This window comes from Polypterus senegalus, chromosome 3 (assembly GCF_016835505.1).
Source record: "Polypterus senegalus isolate Bchr_013 chromosome 3, ASM1683550v1, whole genome shotgun sequence".
Lineage (NCBI taxonomy): Eukaryota > Metazoa > Chordata > Cladistia > Polypteriformes > Polypteridae > Polypterus > Polypterus senegalus.
In genome coordinates this window covers 178098167-178108151 of record NC_053156.1, presented here as the reverse complement: position 1 = coordinate 178108151, position 9985 = coordinate 178098167, and the positions used below count along the sequence as shown (strand labels likewise).

At 38.1% G+C, this 9985-nt stretch overlaps 1 protein-coding gene across 1 annotated transcript in view; it reads left to right on the top strand.

The window, feature by feature from the left end:
- Nucleotides 1-631: 631 nt before the first annotated feature.
- Nucleotides 632-9985, top strand: part of LOC120525708 (atypical kinase COQ8A, mitochondrial-like) — a 154264-nt gene continuing 144910 nt past the window's right edge. The window contains exon 1 of the mRNA XM_039748244.1: nucleotides 632-774. The gene's annotated coding sequence lies outside the window, so the exon portion shown is untranslated. The remainder of the gene's footprint in view (nucleotides 775-9985) is intronic.

Here is a 9985-nt window from a genome sequence, read left to right as displayed (position 1 = left end):
AAAATTCCATATAGCAGCTTTTTAAAGTCTGTCATGGCTGGGGTGCTTTTTTAACTAAAAATGCAGGACAGATGTCACATAAAGACTTTGAGGAGGAGATTGGACACTTAATATTTACTTTATAATTACTGTACCTGGGCACTAGATTTCGAATTTTTTCGTAACGTAATATTGTTTAACGTGGATAAAGCAGTAATACCTTTTGATAAACTTCATGTCTTTTTAAAAACGTATAGTAATAATCATAAGACACGAACTCATTCATTACGGCAGCGTGTTTATCAGATTAAATTTCCCATAAGTATGAATAACGAGTACCTTCTTTTGGAAATTATGTTTTACATCAGGTACAACCTGTAACTTTATACTGATTTTTATATGATGATGTGATGGCTGAAGAAGGAAATAAAGAATGCAAATTGTGTTATAAAAAGACTGTGACCTGCAGAGAACCAAGATCAGAAGCAGCTGTTCATTTTCGACCTCCAGGACAACACAAACTGCAGAGCCAATGTCGTACATTTGTAGACAACCTTCATGTACATGCGTTATCAGGTTGGCAGAAATAAGAACCAATTGTCGCCATAGTTCATAAGATTCTCGTCCAATGAAAAGTAACTGGGGCGGGCATAAAGGTATGTGGCAATCTGCTGTTGCTGGTGGTGGAAGAAGTTGGTAAACAGCGTTGACCTCGAGTGTTGCAGAGTTAAATGTGGAGCCGGACGTGTACAAGGTTGCTGGGACAGTAGTGTCGAGCATTAATTGTTGCTGTCGGTAGGTTCTCACAAGTTCTTGTACATTTTAGTTAGTGATACGTCATATCGGTCGTTTAATTGCAGTCTTTTGCAACATGCGTTTTCACTAGATGTACGTCCTGCAAAAGTTAAAATACACGCATGCAGTTTCTGAATGAATTGCTTTTCAGGTCTCACTGTATTTTTAAAGAGAAATTGGGGTTAAGCTTCTGTGCTCCCTTAAAGGCCTTTATAGATACTGTCAAGCTGCAGCAGTCCGAAGCATTATATTCGGCGTTTTTCCATGCTTAGACAGATAAGATTCCTTCTGGCCTCTATGTGGAAAAGCAGCGCAGGAGGCGTGGTGCAAAAGTTGCTCTGAGTACAAGGCAAATTTCGAGTATTGCTGGGGTTTGAAGGCTCGATAAGAGGCAGTGTTTTCATGTTCTGTGTGGTTTGCTTGACTGTTTTGTTTACTTTTGTAGAATATACAGATAAGTAAGACGGTATAATGAGTTTTAATGTAGAGATCTGTAGCGATGGCTGTCCTTGTGGCAGCTGTTATTGTTACACTTGGTGTTGTATAAATGTCGTACTGGAGAAATACCCTTTTTTAGCTGATTTAGAGAACTCATTCTTAAAACACGTGGCTCTTAAAATCTTTGTCACTTTAACCTTGCTGCACAACGTTGATTTGATGCAATCAACATGCATTAGGCATTGTTCACTTTTAATCTTGGAACTGAATAAACTGCTTTACATTAGACTGGACTCGCCTGTTGGCAAGCTAGTAAGATTTTTATCAAACAAGAAGGAATAAATCACGAGTTATTCTCTAACTCACTCCGCGATTATCTTCTCCAAAATCTTTGCAACATTTGTCAAGACGTCAGAGCTATGGCAGGTTAACACATACTGTAAATAGTTAAAGTGAAAAATGTTTATTTTATACTGAAAGGAAATGTTTTTGTTTTTCTGTTAAAATATGAATATTTATAATGTATACAGTATATTTACTGTATGTACTCTGTGTGTATAATATATAGAACTTTGCTCAACTGGTCAATATTTTAGTGATGAATTAAATGACTCATGATTAGAAAAATGATGGTCTTGGTAGTTTCTTGTATTATTGGATTAAGATTTTCTGCTTTAATAAACCAAGAAAAAACCTTGAAAGAGCAAGATGGTTCTGTCGATTTTAATTCGATAGATAGATAATTACAGGGTTCTTTCATATTTAAATGTGATTTCTGACATGATACAGTTGTTGAGTATTTAAGTTTTTCCTTCATTCTATGAAGTTAGAAATTGCCTGTTATGCTTTGAGTATATTAATCAATCATGACCTAAAATGGTTACAGTGCTTCTTGATGGTTTCTATCAAGAAGACTTACCAGCACCTTCACTTCCTTAAATGACAGAGGAAAGCCCAATCAGCATAGGCACTTTACTGCCGCAGGAACATTTTTCAGGAACAAGGGTCTTTTTAGAAACTTGGAAGCTTTAGTAGCATTTTCCTGGTATTTTTTTAAAGCTTCTATTCCAGGATATGTCTTTTTCATTCAACTAGGAAGTATCATGAGTGGGACTCGGGAGATGAATTGTGATGATCGGTTGACCACAAGGACTGGTGACAATATTTTAAATCTGTTTGTAGTTTGGACTTTGTAGAGTTATCAGTGAAGATGGAGCGCCACACTTCACACGACATTAGTCTTTATCGCTGGCTTCCTGGTGTGCTGCTCCAAGCAGTGCATCGAGCGTATCACAATAATCTCCACCATGAAGTCACAATCGCTTTGAAGCAACAAGGTTGTTGGGCCTCAGTGAACTTCTGATCTCGCCACACTACACACTGCATCACTCTTAATAGTTGTGTACCTGGTGCACCAACGTCATACACCGAAACAAGTCCAGAGTGTGTTAAAATGGGGGTTGGTCTGGTCTGGTGGGGGTGTGTTGGGGAAGTTGCCCCCCATGAACTCCCAAAGACCCCTTAATTGGCACTGTGTCACTGTTTTTTTTAATGTAACATAATCTGCATGGCCACAGACTACAAGTAACCCCGGGTCTAAATCATACAGGAACTCACTGGCACCTGAAAGTAAAGTTCCTGCGTTGGAGAAACTGCTCCTGTATGGTCGCCAACCTCAATCCATTTCCACTGGTTCCATAGCAACTACTCCATTTAAGGACCACAAACCACTTAAGAGGGTGATGAAGTCCACTTAACTCAAATTTAACTTTATTATCCCATATAGGGAAAATCATTTGGTTTGTACATCTACAAAGCATACATAGACATAGGTTTTCAATATTAAAAACAAAGAAGGAGAAATGCAGTACAAGGAGCCACATATATCTGAACCCCAACATGTATACCTAAATTAAACATACATACATATGCAAATACATATACAAAATAAACTTTTTAACCATCTTATACAGTGGCATTTATGTATCTGCCAAGTCAGTGATGGATTTAATAGTCTACTAACTTGTTCTCATTAAACAGACAAATTGTTGAGGGTAAAAATGATCTCTTATATCTGGAACTGTTTATTTGACATTGTAAGAATCTGTTTTGTTCCACAAAGGTGAAATTAAATTCACAATATAATGTGTTTGTGGCATCATTGAGGGTTTGATGGAGCTTTTTATGACCCAGGACCTCCTGTAGTTGTCCTGATTTTGTTTGTTTTTTATTGAATTTATTAAAAGCATATAACATTCCGTGCAATCAGTTCAAACTTAACAATGCTAACATCAAATCAACCCCCACCTATAAGAAAGACAGGAAGAGCAACAACCAGAGCAAACCTGTTAAGAGTAGCACAGAGAGAAAACAGTCTTTCCCCCCTATATACATCCTTATTCTAAAATGTTATTGATTAGGTCTTGCCAAGTTTTAAAAAAGTTTTGAACAGATCCTCTAAGTGAGAATTAAAATTTTCCAATTTCAAATAGTATATAACATCAGTAACCCACTGACTTAAAAGAGGTGGGCTAAGAGTCTTCCAATTTAGCAAGACAAGTCTACGTGCTAGTAGTGAAGTAAAGGTAATTACAGTTTGTTTGTCCTTCTCCCTAAAAATTTTCATCCAGAATAATGTTAATTTGGTACACGCCCAAAACATGTGGCCCAGTGAAGCTGGGGCTCGGTTGCAACGTTCGCAGGTTGTATTTTGCCCTGGAAACATCTCGGACCATTTCAAACAAGATAGATGTGCTCGATAAAAGATTTTAAGTTGAATAATTGAATGTTCTACACATATGGAAATGTACGGAATTTAGAGACAGAAGGGGTGACTGTTTCAGAACCTCCCAATAAATTAAACAATTGAATGATCTGTAGTTCTGTCATTCAGATACTATTTTCTAGTTTGTTGTTTTTAAAGCGAACGCAATTCTTTGTAGAAATTCAGTTGTGCCTTTATCTGTTTGTGTGCGTGTTTCCTGTATGATTTCTTGTTAAAGGCATGCAAATTAGCTAGCTGCATGAGACAGAAATGTTGAAGCGAGCAGTATCAGATACCCTAACTACGTTGAAAAAACTAAGAAACACAAGCCTAACTGCAAAATTGAGGGCTCAACAATATCCCAGCGACTTTTGCGAATCTGGACAACAACTTTTCTGCAAGTTTTGTCAGCATACCATAGACTGGACACGAAAAGATACTTGCAGTGACCACATCAAATCAAAAATCCCATCTCAAGAACAAGGAGAAATTAAGATCAAAAAGTGTTCCCTTTCAAGTAACAGTAGAGGAAACAACACAATTGTCAGATGCAAGACGCCAGTTAGAAATGTCACTTAGGGTGATGTTTAATAATCTGCTTTAGAGTGTTAAATCCAAATAACTCCTTGGACGGTATTCTTCAGCCACGTAGTGGATGAAGTAACAGCATGCTGTAAAAAATCAAAAATACTTCTGTACATTTAGCTCATCAGTATTTATGGGTGGGGCAGAAACCAAAACCAATGGCTAGTAAATGAGAAGCTGTAGATCCAGTTTTAGAACACATTGAAACAGAACCATTGGTTGACTCAAGCTATAGTGATGGCGAGGAGAATTGGTTGTAAGCTATTGACACAGATAGTGAAACTGATGCATATGGCACTGTGTGGCTGAAGTGCTGTGATAAAAATGACGAATTTGGTCACCCAAGGTTTCACTGTGGTGCAGGTAGGTGTGTGACAGAAGGGCAAAATATCTGTGATGTAGTAGAATGACAAAAGAGACATTAACCACATACAGGGTATTGACAATGTAGCAACTGTTATTGATTGTGTGGATGTCAGGCACTGAGATTCTACCTTCTCATGCTCAAGCAACAGAAAAAAATAATCTTAGAAAAGTCTGCAAAAAACACAGTTCTACTGTCCGGATTGCAACATTGGGCTGTGGTTTGGTGACTGTTTCAAAACCTATAACATGAAGGATGTGTACTAAATCTGTACCATTACAGCAGTGGGTCCTGGACATACCTTTTCTTCTGTATTTATGTTGAACATGAGTTGTCTTTTGAAGCTGAGTTGTTTTTTTTTTTTTCTTTTTTCAGTCTTCCCTGTACTCAATGGCATAGTGTTTTCAAATAGTGACGTTTTCATGTATGTATGTGTGCGTGCGCAAAAGAGAGGCAGAGACAAATTTAGTCTTATTCAAGTGGTTACTGTAATATAAAATAAACACTTTCGTAAAGGTATAATGAAACAAGTAAGCTTTTATTCAAGAATGAAACTGAATAACAAAAAATTCAAGTGACAACAAGATACCAAGAAAACATTATTCACCAGCGTTTTTGTGTGTCTGTCGATATGCCTTGAAGTGATATCTTTTACAGGTAGTAAAATGTTACACCGGCTGTTACAGACTGAAATCAAAGGCTTCGTCTTTTTGGGTGCATACACAATCAGCATGACACTGCCAGATCTAAACAATAGCGTGGCGAATTGCTTGCGTACTAATGTGACTATAGCTGCAGGTGGAGATCCCATTTTACTTTATGGTGCCAAGCAGAGTTGTGTTGCGGTGCAGAAGTCTGTTAGCCAGTGAAAGCTCTGTGAAGGAGCTGTCTGTTCTTACGGTCCTGCCTTTGTCCAGTCTGATAGTGGTCACGGGACATTGTATCTTTGATTTCCAGTACAATGAATAGTTCTGAGTAGGTATCCGCCACAGCATCCACTGTGGTCATTGCTGCTGTTGTGAAAAGAATGGAGATAAATGCCATCAACTCAAAAGAGGGAGAGACAAGTTTGTTGTACCATGTGAATGTCACTGAGAGAATAAAACTGAATAATAAAAAAATAATCAAATGTTTTTATTATATTATAGTAATAATAATAATAATAGCAGCTGACTAATCAAAATGCGGAGCGCCCAGTCTCGAACCCCACACCTTTGGGTTGTAAGGCATCAGCTCTTACCTCAGCACCATTCAAGAACACGTATAAACTCCCAGTTGATTGACATTTAAGCTTGAGTTTTTACTTGTTGACAGAAAAATGTACCGTAGATCCCGGAATACAAGCCGACCCGGTATATTAGCCGACCCCCTTCTCTACCTACTAAATTACATGTATTTGACGATGACCGGTATTTAAGCCGACCCCCTTCTCCAAGCAAAATTTTCTAAATTTCCTTAAAAGTGTCTCTTCAGGTATATTTATAATGTTTATCGGCGAGAATTTGAGACTGCCGGCATTTTTGATGGAAACCAGAAAGTGATTGCGGAGAAGTTTGTTAAAATGAAACCTTTGTGTTGAAACTATATGCGCAAATACGGTACATCGGGTGGATTTCCGGAGACTCGTTATAAATTTGATTAACTGAAATACGCAATACAGTGGACCCTTGACTTAAGAACTTAATTCGTTCGCAAAGGCTAACCCATAATGCGTTCCGAACCTCCTACTGCAACACTTACTTAACCTTTTCATAATAAAAAAGGGTTGTATAATGTGCATAATTTACCAAAACACCAATAATTTTTCTAATGTACTAACCAAAAAGTTATAAAAACTGCCTAGCCTACCAGAAGTAGGCTAGAATAAGCTAGAAGCAGGGTGGCGCGCATGGTCGCAGTGGCTCAGGGCTTTCCTTTTCAGTGCACTTTTTTGTTGATTTTTGTCCTTTTTTTTTTTTTTTTTTGCTTGTTTGTGCACAATCGGTTCGGCGAACATCTGCTACACCCATCAGAACCTTACAGACATCGGTGTCCAGAGCCAGACATCTGTTTCGAGTGTTTATCATCACACGCACAACATCCCAGACAACATAGCGAGACCAGCGGGCTCTCCGTGGATTGTTGTCGGGTCTAGGAGACGACGCAGATGGAGGAGGGAAAGGAACCAGATCCAGCGTTATGCTAAGGCTAAAGATACAACCATACAAGCCCTATACAGAACTTTTTTTTTGCAACTTCTTTGCATCTTTTTGCAAAATTTGTTTATTTGTTTATTTACTTGTGTTCTACACATATGTCTGCACTGAAGGAGCTTCTTTTAATCTCATTGAACATGTGTATAGTGACAATAAAAGGCATTCTATTCTATTCTAGAAAAAACTATTTCATACTGTACTCACCATTTAATTTGACATCTTTGGGCTGCAGGAAGGGAGGAGGAGGAGAATGAAACGGAAGTTTTTATTGTTTAGAAGGAGCCTCCTTATGCAAATCTTTTCTTTGAAAAATTGTCGAGATGGTGGATTTCCACATGCTGTACATACTAGCGAGATCGGTCACACGTTTCGATTGTGATCACTTTCTTTACCTTCGTTACCTTCTCTTCCTTCCTTAGCAATCATGTGTCTTGCTTGCATGGTCTTAGTGAATTATATATATATAGGTAAATCACTGCAATGACCGAAATTACATCCACAAACACATGTATCTGGGATCTGACTGACGCATACTAACGCTCTCGGTTATTTCTTTACAATCGCGCAAGCGGATACACGTGACCGCATTCGGCTCGTAACGCAAGACGTTTGTCGTAAATCAAGTTGTTCGCATGTCAGGCCGGTGGTATCAGGGTCGACTGTAAATGTTTATGTATACCAGTATTACATTTTTAAAAACATTATTGGTGAATAAAAATATACCTGGTAATACATTCAATTTTTTGTTAAAAGAAAGATGACTACACCTATGAAAAAACATATGAAATATGACAGCGCATTTAAATTGAAAGTTGTAAAGTTCGCTAATGAGTCAAATAACAGTGCAGCAGCTCGTCACTTTAGCATCAACGAGAAACAAGTACGAGAATGGAAGAAGGCTGAAACATCTTTACAAACTGAGAACTAAATGTGCCAACCGTGGTCGATCCTGTAAATGGCTGAAACTGGAAGAAGAACTGGTCACTTGGGTTAACGAACATCGTGCATCTGGTTACATCGTCACTCGTGACCTGATACGTCTGCATGCTTTAAAGTGGGCTGAGAAGAATAAAGGTGATGCTGTAGACTTCAAGGCGTCGAGATCTTGGTGCACTCGTTTCATGAATCGCCACAGTCTAGTCCTAAGAACAAAAACGAAGATGGCTCAATGGCTTCCTCGAAATTTAGATGATAAAATTACTGCCTTCCAAAGCTTCATCATTAAGCACCGAAAGAAACATGAATACACGCTCATAGGGCTGTTCGATATAACGATATATATCGGATGACAATATGAAAACGTCTCTCGCTGCACATTACGTGATCATTTGTTTCGTGGTGTCGCAAAATAAACTGTTTACGGCAATATTTTTTTCATTGTTTTGATGGCCACCACGTGGATGCAGACACACTAGCATGGCTGATGAAGACGAGGCAACACCAGGTAGCTTCACACAGAAGGACCTTGTTCCTAAACGAGGTGCTACCTCTGTAGTATGGAGATGGTTTGGATTTGAAGAGTCTGACACGGACCAGAAAACGGTACTGTGCAAATTATGCTGCAAACCGATCGCTACCACAGACTCCAACACGACAAACCTCTTCTACCACCTCCGCAAAAAGCACGTGAGCGAGCATGCAGAGAGTTTACAACTGAGAGACAGGCCACGTAGGATATTACAGATGTAAAGGTACTATTTAAACGAGCATATTTAAAGCTTGGAAGATTAATTGCTACCAAAACAATTTGCTTAAGGCATAATTTTCCCTGCAGTGTTTGCTGTCAGCGTTAATCTTGTTAAAATTACGTTTACGCCACAACTGCATTAACACGGGCAAATCTCCGTTAACGAGTTACAGCGGATCGCCCGTGCTTGGGGCTGGGCGGCATCAACACGTTAGCGCCGTCCAGTCCCACGCACGGGCGATCAGCTGTAACTCATTAACGGAGATTTGCCACACTACGATGTGCAAATTAACATTTTACTAGAATGTAGCCTAAAAAATATTATATTTAATATTATATATTTAATATATTTTTGTCGTAAGCCTTATTGCTGCTACAGTTTGAAGTACAATGTTTACATTTGGTTTTGACAGTTAATGTTAGACTTGTATTTATTTTGTTTAAAGGGTTTATTGGCCTTATATAGTTTAGTTGTTAGTGCTTTGATCCTTTTATATTTAATATATGTTGTGAGAGTTATTGCTACTACAGTTCACATTTTGTTTATGTCAGGCATTTTATATAGCAGTATTTTATATTGGGCCTTTAGTAATTTGTTTTTGAAAAGTGTTTTATATTTGATACATTAACATTTTATGTTTACATTCTAAGTCAAACATTTGCTCAAATGTTCTAAATAAAAGAACAGAAATAATTACAAGTTGAGTACTTCTCATTTTTGATTTTTAATTTAAATGAAAAAAAAGGAGTGGTGATTATATAAACTATTCACTGAATACAAAGAAAATGTACTATATCGTGATATCGGGATATGAAATGAAATATCGGGATATAAGATTTTGGTCATATCGCACAGTCCTACCCGCTCACAAAGATCGCAAATATGGACGAAACGCCTATGTTTTTTGATGTTATTAGTAACAAGACAGTTAACCAGAAAGGAGAAAAGACTGTGTTCGTCGAGACAACTGGTCATGAAAAACAGCATTTTACTGTTGTGTTATGTTGCCTTGCTGATGGGACAAAGTTACCACTTATGGTGATCTTCAAAAGAAAAACATTGCCAAAGAAGGGGAAATTTCCCCGTGGAGTGGTTGTTCATGTTCAAGAGAAAGGGTGGATGGATGAGGATGGCTGTAAAAAGTGGATTAAAGAGGTGTGGTGTCGTCGTCCTGGTG